Here is a 970-nt window from a genome sequence, read left to right on the forward strand (position 1 = left end):
GGGGCCTCGGATGAGTCCCGTATCGTTATTTTTCGTCACTACCTCCCCGTGCCGGGAGTGGGTAATTTGCGCGCCTGCTGCCTTCCTTGGATGTGGTAGCCGTTTCTCAGGCTCCCTCTCCGGAATCGAACCCTGATTCCCCGTTACCCGTTACAACCATGGTAGGCGCAGAACCTACCATCGACAGTTGATAAGGCAGACATTTGAAAGATGCGTCGCCGGTACGAGGACCGTGCGATCAGCCCAAAGTTATTCAGAGTCACCAAGGCAAACGGACCAGACAAGCCAATCCGATTGGTTTTGATCTAATAAAAGCGTCCCTTCCATCTCTGGTCGGGACTCTGTTTGCATGTATTAGCTCTAGAATTACCACAGTTATCCAAGTAACGTGGGTACGATCTAAGGAACCATAACTGATTTAATGAGCCATTCGCGGTTTCACCTTAATGCGGCTTGTACTGAGACATGCATGGCTTAATCTTTGAGACAAGCATATGACTACTGGCAGGATCAACCAGGGAGCTGCGTCAACTAGAGCTGAGCAGCCGGCCGCCCGGGAGTGTGTCCCGGGGGCCCGCGCGAACACGCAAGCGTCCGCTCAATTATTCTGCAAACAGGAGGAGGCCGAGCTCCCCTGCACGATACACCTCGAAACCCTCTCAGGTCCCGGCGGCGCGCAGCGCCGTCCTAGGTACTTGGTCGGTTTCGAGAGAGGCGCAATCGCCCGGAGTTAGGCGAGTAGACGGTTTTAGTGCGAACACCCTTGCTCCCAACTGAGCTTGCCGCTGCCGACAGAGGCCCGGGAGCGTGCTGTCGTGGCATTGCCGGCGGGAGACAACACGCGCCACCTATGGTGACCGGCAGCTCCAACGCCAGCGCCACACAAGGGCAAAGCCCCACTTGGGTGCAGAAGCGAACTCTCCCAGCACAGCGCACGCGCCAACACGTCCGCACAACTGCGATACAAACC

At 56.8% G+C, this 970-nt stretch overlaps 1 non-coding gene across 1 annotated transcript in view; it reads right to left on the minus strand.

Moving 5' to 3' along the window:
- The window catches only part of LOC126329905 (small subunit ribosomal RNA), a 1,893-nt gene extending 1,372 nt beyond the window's left edge, over positions 1 to 521 (minus strand). The window contains exon 1 of the ribosomal RNA XR_007562586.1: positions 1 to 521. This exon is cut by the window's left edge and continues 1,372 nt beyond it. This is a non-coding gene — a ribosomal RNA (small subunit ribosomal RNA).
- Positions 522 to 970: the final 449 nt, after the last annotated feature.

Source organism: Schistocerca gregaria, unplaced genomic scaffold, assembly GCF_023897955.1.
Source record: "Schistocerca gregaria isolate iqSchGreg1 unplaced genomic scaffold, iqSchGreg1.2 ptg001220l, whole genome shotgun sequence".
NCBI lineage: Eukaryota > Metazoa > Arthropoda > Insecta > Orthoptera > Acrididae > Schistocerca > Schistocerca gregaria.